The 9,650-nt window shown below is 35.5% G+C and overlaps 1 pseudogene; it reads right to left on the bottom strand.

The window, feature by feature from the left end:
- Nucleotides 1-381: 381 nt before the first annotated feature.
- Nucleotides 382-1,652, bottom strand: LOC101037536 (heterogeneous nuclear ribonucleoprotein H2-like; annotated as a pseudogene).
- Between the last annotated feature and the right edge of the window lie 7,998 nt (nucleotides 1,653-9,650).

Below are 9,650 nucleotides of genomic sequence, written 5' to 3'. Positions count from 1 at the left end.
AGCTACTCAGGAGGCTGAGGCAGGAGAATTGCTTAAACCCAGGAGGCAGAGGTTGCTGTGAGGCGAGATCATGTCATTGCACTCCAGCGTGGCAACAGGGTGAGACTCTGTCTCAAAAAAACAAAAACACAAACAAAACACTGAGCCTTAATTAAATCTTCAGAACAACCCTGATTTCCACTTAGAGAGTCAGCATAAATCAGAAGCTTGTATTTAAAAAAGTGTTAAACTGAAGATTTTTCTTTAAAAAGGTTGGCCAAGAGTCTGTGATCAGGATCAATTACATTCTTCATTCACCACTCATATTAGACATGTTAGACATCCCTCCCATGCTGTCCACCCCCATAGATGCATGGTTTTCTCTACTGTAGTAGCTGCTGTTCATTGATCCTTGGCTACCTCTGCAGTGTTTGATTGAAAATTACTGGAATTTTCCTGTAAAACTTGATTTATCCACTCATGCTGCTCTTGTCATCATAGCTGCCTCCGTAACCACTACTCACTCAGCTGCTGGCTGGTTGGGCCACTGTAACTGAAATGGTTTGACAAGCCCATGACTCCCACCATTTTTCTACCACAACCACCACCACTTGCTCCCATTGTAGAATTCAAGAAGAATTCTATGTATCTGTGTTGCATATTTGCTTTGTCTTTTGACATAGTTGCCACAGCATCTTCTTAGTTACAAACTCGACATTTGCTTCACCAGTTACTCTAGCAACAGGACCAAATTTAATGTGTCCTCTCCAGGACTGAGCAGTGAAAAAAATATAAATATAATTTTCAGTAGCTCTGTAAGGTAATCCATACATGCGTACACCATGTCCCATTGTGCTCTGAAAGGTAGAGTCACCATCCTTATATCTATGATCAGACATTCCTGAAAAACAATACTTCAAGTTTCTTCCCAATCTATCTGACCCATATCCATAGCCATCATTATAACCATTGTAATCATTATAGCTTCCATAGTTTTCACCATAAGCACCACATCTCATCCTCTCAAAGCCAGCTCCTCTGTTAATGCTGTTATACCATTTGCTAGCCCCAGGTCTGTCATAGGGACCTGGCCAATGTATAGCCATAAATTTTTGTGAGTTCTAACTTCAGCTCTATTGCTCTGAAATATTTTTATATACATGTACCCTATTCTTTCCTTGTGTTTCTCTAGAACATTTTAAGCTATTTTCTGTAAAGCATATGGCGTCTCCTGTACTCATTCCCTGGAAATTCACCATCAGTGTTATGCCATTTGGCACGATTTCCAACCATGAGAAGGACTGAACAATTTCTTCCTTGCTACGTCCAAAAGGGAGTACAAAGCCTTCATTGGCCACATCAGAACTATCTGGACCACTATGCTTCAATACCCAGTCCATTTCAACGTTGTCTGACTTGAATACTGAAACATACCTGTGTCCCATACTTTCTTTGTCTTTTTTTCAGGGCCAATTTGACCTCATACTCTCAAGTTCAGCAAAAGTATATCACTTGGTCTGCCTTCTGTGGTGTAGATGAAGTGAATATATTGAGCCCTATTTTAAATTTTGCACTCAGAAAAAAATCCACAGCATTTTATTGCCTGAGCAAGCCCAGGGCAATCTCTGGACCTTCATTATGAATCCCTCTCCACCTTCAGTGCCCAACATCATCATCTCTTACAGGATCTAACATTGAAACAGACTAGACACCTGACTTCAATGTGACTGGGGAGAAAATATCTTTTTTTTTTCTTTTCTGTGTGTTCATGTTCATGTCTGTTGCTTCCGTGGTAGCTTAACTTTTATCTACTGTTTGTTTAATTCACCTTTAATAGAAACTGCTTTAATCCATATGTTTCTTTTCTGTACAGACTAATGGCAGACCTCTCAGCCAGAAGACAGTGGGGGCCAACATTTAACATTCTCAAAGAAAACAAATTTTAACCTTTGTGGTTCATTTCTTATTTTCTCAGCTTGTCTTTGAGCCTTGGAATACCTATTTCAGCACCTATGATTTTCTCTTATTATGGATATATAAAACCCAAGAAAGATAATTTAAAAACTAAATAAATGAGAATATATCACGTATTCTTTTAGGTCTGGTTGAAATGTTATGTATTGTAGGATCTGGATGTGATATGAATGCATATTTTATTGGTTTAAATTTAAATTGACAAAAAAATGTACATTATTGTTAAGAAGTCAAACAATTCACAAGGAAACAGTTAAAGTGCCCTTTGACTCTCTTGGATTATCATCCCCATATCCCCCTCCCTTATTTACCAAGGAATTATTTTTGCTGATCAGGCATACTTTGTAAAATTTTGTAGACATTTTCATACACACATATACACATAAAGGGTGTTTTATCTTTTATTTCGAATAAGTAACACAAAAAGTCATAGTCTATATATATATATTTTCGACCTACTTATTTTCCATGAACCTTTTTCATATTAATACTTCATCTTAGCTGGGTGCAGTGTCTCATGTCTGTAATCCCAGCACTTTAGGAGGTTGAGGTGGGCAGATCACCTGAGGTCGGGAGTTAGAGACCAGCCTGGCCAACATGGTGAAACCCTGTCTCTACTAAAAAATACAAAAATTAGCTGGGCATGGTGGCACTTGCCTGTAATTTCAGCTACTCAGGACGCTGAGGCAGAAGAATCCTTTGAACCCAGGAGGCAGAGGTTGCAGTGAACTGAGGTCATGCCACTGCACTCCAGCCTGGGCAACAAGAGCTAGTGACTCCATCAAAAAACAAACAAACAAAAAACAACAAAAACTTCATCTTATTGACCATTTTCATAAAGTTAAATAGCATATGTATAGTATAACTCATTTTATTTTTGAGTTCATCTTTACAAATGAATAATCATATTATTAAGAGCCCTGTAGACATTCATGTGGATTTCTTCATATCCCCCTAGAATCTAGCCATTTATCTCACCTTTTCCCATTTTCTCTCTTATCTCTTTATTCATGTCAGTACTGCAGGTAGGAGACTTCCTAGCATAGCATCCATTTTCTTGGAATACAGTGACTCATATATCTATAAAATGAGCACTTACTCTTTCCCAAGAATATCTTTAAGATGTCTTCACTTTGCAAGCAAGGTTTTAATTATTTCTCAAACCATTCTCTAGGCCTGCACTATATTCTTTTCAACTGTCTGACCGTTTGTTTAATTTGGGACTGTTGGTCCATCTTTTTTATTTTCCAAAATTAAGTAAACAGTAAATAGAAGCAGAAGTAAATTCAAATATAGGACCGCTTTTAGGCTATCTGCATGATATAAACAGCTAGATGGAAATGATAAACCTTTCAGTCTCCAACTGAGAGTGGTGGCTCATATATTCAGTAATATATAAAGTGCACTAAGAGAAGGCAAACTACATGCTGTGGATGTGCAGAGGTCTTAATTCTCCTTGGAGCACTCAGAGAATGCTTTAGAGAAGTAACAATTTAGCTTAGCCTTTTAGGAAGAATTTTCCAAGAGGGCTAGAGGAAAAGTGTATTCTAGGAGAGGAGAGAATGTTAGAGAGGGCACAGTGGAATGAAAGTTTATGTTATGTTCACAAAAGATCAAGTAATTCAGCCTCTGTGAATAGAGAGTGTATGCTGGGGCCAAATTGACAAGAACTAAGGGATAGGTAGGATCAGGTGATGGAGCGTAGACTATGTTGAAAAATGTAGATGTTATATTGATAGTGATGGAAAGCCACGGGAACATTTTCTACAAGAGCCTGAAAAAACGAAGCTTGTGGATTAGAACAAGAGTCAGGACACATTTTAGGCTTTGTAGGCCACATATAGTCTTCACTGCATATGCCTCATTTTCTTCTTTGCCTCACTTTCTCCTCTGCCTTTGCCTTTTCTTCTACCTCCGTTCTGTCCTCCACCTCCTTCTTTCTTTACAACTTTTTAGATAGGGAGAAACTCTACCTATCTCAAGGGACATATGAAAACAGGAAAAGGGCTGGACTTTGACCTTGGGCTGTAGTTTGAGGGCTTCTGTTTTAGAAGATAGTGGTTCAAAAGTTTGAAGTAATAGTAGACATTGTTCAGTTTCTCTCTCCTTGGACCTTTGGGGCTCAGGGTGGGGACTGAGGTGATTCTACATCTGCCTGGCAATGCTTTCCCTGCATAAACCTGGACATAGTGTAAGTTAGGGCAGTGCTTCTTTCTTTGGATATAACTCTTATAGCAAAGGCAGCATCCTTAAAGTTTGCAGCTAGCTCCAGAGTCAATACAAAGGTAGGCTGAGATTGCATGAAATGGTTTAAAGACTGCAGAAGGAGAAAAATAATGAAGCTCCAGGTTTGTAGAAACTCCATGAGTTATGAAGCTTTTATGTGAAACTCATGACCTGGGTGTGGGTGAGCTGGAAGCAGTTAAAGGGATAGATGCAGAGCAAACAGTTACAGGCTACCCGATGTCCAGTTGCCTAGATTCACATATTTAAAAAACATGCTTATGAAAATTATTTTTAAAACTTTTTCTTTTAAAAAATTTTAGTTTTAGGTTTGGGGGTAAATGTGAAGGTTAGTTACATAAACACATGTCATGGGGATTTGTTGTACCTATTATTACATCACCCCCATAGTAAGCTTAGTACCCAATAGTTATCTTTTCTTTCCACCATCCCACCTCCTCCTTCAAATAAACACCAGTGTCTGTTGTTTCCTTCTCTATGTTTCTAAGTTCTTCTCATTTAGCTCCCCACTTATAATTGAGAACATGCAGTATTTGGTTTTCTGTTTCTACGTTAATTCACTTTGAATGATAGCTTCCAGCTCCATCCATATTCCAGCAAAATACATGATCTTTTTCATTTTTATGGCTGCATAATATTCTGTGATATATATGTACCACATATTCTCTGTCCAGTCTGTCACTGATGGGCATTTAGGTTTATCTCATGTCTTTGCTATTGTGAACAGTACTGCAATGAACATTCACATGCATGTGTCTTTCCGTAGAATGATTCATATTTACCTGATATATACCCATTAATGGGATTGCTGGGTCAAATGGTAGTTCTGCTTTTAGTTTTTCAAGGAATCCCCCTACTGACTTCCACAATGGTTGAACTAATTTAGAATTCCACAACAATGTATAAGGGATCCCTTTTCTCTGAGACCTTTGCCAGCATCAATTTTTTTTTTTTAACTTTTTAATTGTAGCCATTCTGACTGGCACGAGATGGTATCTCATTGTGATTTTGACTTGCATTTCTCTAATGATCAGTGATATTGAGCTTTTCTTCATAGACTTGTTGGCAGCATATATGTCTTCTTCAGAAAAGTTTGTTCATGTCCTTTGCCCACTTTTTAATGGGGTGATTTTTCTCTTGTAAACTTTTTAAATTTCTGATAGATGCTGGATATTAGACCTTCATCAGATGCATAGTTTGAAAATACTTTCTCTCATTCTGTAGGCTATCAGTTTACTCTGTTTATAGTTTCTTTTTCTGTGCAGAATCCCTAGTTCTATTAGATTCTATTTGTCAATTTTGCTTTTGTTGTGATTGCTTTTGGTGTCTTTGTCATGAAACGTTTTCCCATTCCTAGGACCAAGATGGTATTGCCTAGGTTGTTGTCTAGGGTTTTTATAGTTTTGGGTTTTACATTTAAGTCTTTAATCTATTTTGAGTCGATTTTTGTATATGGTGTATGGAAGGGGCTCAATTTCAGTCTTCTGCATATGGCTAGCTGGTTATTCCAGCACCATTTATTACGTAGGGAATCTTTTCATCATTGCTTGTTTTTGTCAGCTTTGTCAAAGATGAGATGGTCGTAGATGTGTCACCTTATTTCTAGGCTCTCTATTCTGTTCCATTAGTCTATGTGCCTGTTTTTGTACCAGTACCATGCTGTTTTGGTCATAATAGCCCATATCCCAGGAAACATATATCTTTTAAGTTGCAATGGCCAAAATAAACATTTATCATTTACCTTTCATACTTCCTCCTCTAAACTTAAATGTCTTGACCAGTCTTCTGCTCTGTATTTTGAGTTTTTATATGCAATTGGTTGCATTATCACCTTCTGGGAGTTTTCAAGAGCTCAGAAATGATGACAAATTCTCTGAGGATAAAAAATGCAAGTCTATAAATTCATGAATTAAGCAATTTAGTCTCTTTTATAACAAAGAGACCTTTGGTTTTCATGCATGATGTGATAGAAAAAGATAACAGAAGAATGTCATTCAATGTTAATCTGCACATTTCATTTTTACCCTAATTGTGTGCAAATGAAAAGGGCCTCTAAACATTCCAAAGGGCTTTTCACTACTCATTAACCACATATAAATGCATGGGCAGTGGTTTGCCCCAGAAAATTGCCTTGAAGGTGACTTGAATGCATAGCTTCTGATTAAAGGGCAGACCTTTTCTCCTGGCCTCATCAATTCTTTGGCTCTTCATTTGCTAGAATTGCTAATAATTATGAAATTTATTACAAGCTACGATGAGGTTTAGGTCGTAGTCTGGGCACTAGATTCAAAGTAAAAAGAGTACTGCTATGTGGTTCAGTGTGTGTGACCTCAAACCACATTTAAATGGTACAGCCCTAGCCTTTCAGAGATCAGATTACAGCGATCTCTGCTTTTTCCTGACACATGTGCCCTTTTTTTCAGCTTCATCAAACTACTGGAGGCCCTGGAATGTTTTAGCTTTATATTTTATGTTTTGTCTCTAATCATTGTGTCCTCTCTCATTCTGAAACCATTTTTCTTAAAAATATATAAACAGTTTTGAGTATTCTTATACTTTTTAAAATCTATATTGACATTTAAAAATAAATTAAATGTATGATACACAGAAAATATGTGCTCTTTGTGTAATGTGTTTAAGCAACACAGAAATATCCAGAACCAAAGGTGAAATCTCCTCTTTATCAGTGCTACTCTGTCTCATATATAATTTTTTGAGATCTTTTGTTATTTTATACTACTATGCAGCACATTTAAAAAAATGCATAAGTACTAAAAATAAATATGTATCTATGGTTTTTGGATTTTCTTTGCAGTCTAACCTTCTAGGTTTGCACTCCTAAATATATACTTTAGTTTAAACGGATTTTGCACTTGATTTAAATAGAATAGTGTATAATGTGTCTTGGTTTATTCACTCTCCATTTGGTTTGTGAAATGATTCATTAATGTTGAGAGGTGGCTGTAGATTGTGTAGTATTCTACTGTGTGCATAAGAAGAATAAAAGGAAGGAGAGTGGGAGAAGGGAAAGGAAGAAGAGCAAGGGAAGGAATGGGTGCAATTAATATTTGAATATTGATTTTTTCCCACAAATTTGCTACACTCTCTTTAATCCAAATAATTTATTTGAAGATTTGTTAGGATTCTCAAAACACAGAAATGTCACAATTTTTTTCTACCATCTTCATTCCTCATTTCTTTTTGATTGCTTTCTGAACTGGCTGGAGCATCCAGTACAATGTTGAATATAGGTGATAATACCAGGCATCTTTGTCTTAATCCTGTTCTCAAAGGGTAAGCAGTTCAACCTTTCATGGTTAGGTCTATATATACTTTGGTTGTTTACACATCCCTTTGTCAGATGACAAGGATTTTTCTTAAACTTTCAATTTCTTAAAATGTTTTTTTAAAATAACGAATTGATATTGAATGCTACCAAATGTTAAAAAGCTACTGAAATCATGTTTTTAAAATCTGTTTATCTGTTAATATGTTGATTTACATTATTTGAGTCTCTAATTATAGAACAACTGTGCATTTATGTGATAAAGTCAATTTAGTTACAATGTAGTATCATTTGTATATATTACTTTATTCATTTTGGTAATATTTTGCTTATGATTTTTATTTGGTGTTGAGTGACACTGACAATGGACTTTATTATTATTTTTTTATGACTACATTCTTTGAGCTTATTTGCTGTTTTTTTTTCCTTATACACTGTTTCCCAAAACAGCTGTACCATTTGAAATTTCCACTAACAATGCACAATATTTAAATTTTCTCATACCCCACCAATACTTAAGATCTGTATTTTTGTTATAGCCATCCTAGTGGATATGAAGTTTGTGATCTGAATTGCATTTTGCTGATGGAAAATGATGTTAAGCATTTTTTGTGTGGGCTTATTGACCATTTTTATATCATTTTAGAGACATATCTATTCAAATAATTTGCCCATTTAAAAAACGGGATTATTTGCCTTTTGATTATTGAGTTGTAAAATTTTAGAATATCTTCTATATACTAGGTCCTTATAAGGTATATGATTAATTTTTTTTCATATCCTATGGGTTTTCTTTTCTTTCTTGGTGGTATCCTATAAGGTACAAAACCTCTGTATTTTGATGAAGTTTCATTTATGTATTTGTTCTCAGGTTGTTTGTACTTTAGATGCCATAGCTAAGAAGTCATTGCCTAAGCAAGATCATGAATATTTACACCTATATTTTCTTCAAAATGTTTCATAGTTTTGGCTATTACATATAGGTCCCTTCTATCCATTTCAAGTTAATTTTGTTTATACTGTGAAGTAGGGGTTCAAATTTGTTCTTTTCCTTGTCATTGCAAAGGTCTTCCCAGAATTAAAAAGAGTGAACATAGCCCCAAACTCTTAATGGTAGAGTGTGAGTCTCATGTTCTAAGAGGAACATGCAGGATGAGATCATTATTGGTGCTGTCATTTTTGTAAAATACAATGCATTCTACCTACGGTGGTTGAATAGTCTGGGAGCTGATCCATGAATAACAACTGTAAACAAAATTGTATCTATGTTCATTCTTTTGAAAAGAATGTGAACACTTTAATGAAAGTCATAATGGAGTCCATTGGCCATTTTTTTTTAACTTAAACTCTAAGAGCTTTAAGATTTAAATGACTGGTTATTCAATGCCAACTCTTCAAATAGTGAGGATTGAATAATAAAAGTTATCCCAAAACTAATTTATAAAAATAAAGGCTTTCAAGTAAATTTTCAGTCCTCAGCTATTTGGGTATAGATTGTTGATAAAACAGAGTGGGAGAGGCCCTTGATCTCTCCTTTTATATCAACAACAGGTAGATTATTATTAACAACATGGTATTCACATTTCATAGCTCTGATTTTGCCTAATTCACTCTTTAACACATTTTACTGTTAAATCTCTAAACTATCTATTATCCATCAAATTTTGAATTGATGTAAAATATCCAGAAAATGAACACTGTATTATATATTTTGAGTCCTTTCATAGTGGTGCCTTCAGCCAAACATCAGTTCAACTTGAGTAGTGTTGCAATTCTTGGTGAACATCCAGGTTTATTGTACAGTTATTTCAATTTTTATATTTATTTTATACTGTCTGTATGAACTATTAACATGAGAGGAAGACAGAAAATCATACATGCTGTTCCACAGATCTCATAACCTTAGTACAGGCATAACTTGGAGATATTGCAGGTTGAGATCCAGACCATCACAATAAAGTAAATATTAAAATAAAGTGAGTAGCACAAACATTTTGTTTTCCTGGTGCATATAAAAATTGTGTTTACAATACATTGTGGTCTGTTAGGTGTGCAAACACATTACATTTGTTCCATGAATCCATTGTTCCTGTATGCACAGGCAGAACGGATTTAGCATAATTCTTAAGTGCCCTAAGAGTTTTGGAATGACAAATAAGCCTTGGCT

Source organism: Saimiri boliviensis, chromosome X (genome assembly GCF_048565385.1).
Source record: "Saimiri boliviensis isolate mSaiBol1 chromosome X, mSaiBol1.pri, whole genome shotgun sequence".
Classification (NCBI taxonomy): domain Eukaryota; kingdom Metazoa; phylum Chordata; class Mammalia; order Primates; family Cebidae; genus Saimiri; species Saimiri boliviensis.
Note: the sequence above shows the minus strand (reverse complement) of the source record. Positions and strands in the feature narration are given on the sequence as shown.